This window comes from Cynara cardunculus, assembly GCF_001531365.2.
Source record: "Cynara cardunculus var. scolymus isolate 2C chromosome LG 12, CcrdV1, whole genome shotgun sequence".
Lineage (NCBI taxonomy): Eukaryota > Viridiplantae > Streptophyta > Magnoliopsida > Asterales > Asteraceae > Cynara > Cynara cardunculus.
The window spans coordinates 33,516,122-33,517,075 of record NC_037539.1 but is presented as its reverse complement, the minus strand read 5'-3'; positions in this window follow the sequence as shown (position 1 = coordinate 33,517,075).

The window sequence follows — 954 nt, the reverse complement described above, 5'->3', positions numbered from 1 at the left end:
TCGAGTCCAAAACGGATGGAGAGTATGTATCGACTATAGGAGGTTAAATTCGTCTACTCGTAAAGATCATTTCCCGCTACCTTTCATCGACCAAATGCTTGAGCGATTAGCCKGAAAATCTCACTATTGTTGTCTTGATGGTTATTCAGGTTTCCATCAAATTGCAGTAGCACCGGAGGATCAAGAGAAGACTACTTTTACATGCCCATTCGGTACGTTTGCCTATAGGCGTATGCCTTTTGACCTTTGTAACGCACCCGCTAYTTTTCAACGATGCATGGTAAGTATCTTTTCCGAGTATGTAGARAATATAATTGAGGTGTTTATGGATGATTTTACTGTATATGGTAATTCATTTGATGAGTGTTTGAACAATTTGACCAAAATCTTGAAAAGATGYATCSAGACTAACCTTGTCCTAAATTATGAAAAATGTCACTTTATGGTTAATCACGGTCTTATTTTGGGTCATATTGTTTCAAACAAGGGTATAGAGGTAGATAGAGCTAAGATTGATGTTATTAAAACTTGCCTTACCCTACTTGTGTTAGGGAAGTCCGATCTTTCCTTGGTCATGCAGGKTTCTATCGGAGGTTCATCAAGGACTTTTCGAAGATCACCCGACCACTCTGTTGTCTATTGCAAAAAGAYGTGGATTTCCACTTTGATGAGGCGTGCAAGAGAGCATTCACTGAGCTGAAAGATAAGTTAACTTCTGCCCCAATAATTCAGCCCCCAAATTGGGATCTCCCTTTTGAGATCATGTGTGACGCGAGTAATTACGCGGTAGGCGCTGTTTTGGGACAGAAGTTTGGTAAGGACCCACATGTTATATACTATGCTTMTCGCACWTTGGATAGTGCCCAAAGCAACTATTCAACGACCGAGAAAGAGCTTTTAGCCATAGTATTTGCTTTAGAGAAGTTCCGTTCATATCTACTTGGTACTAAAGTC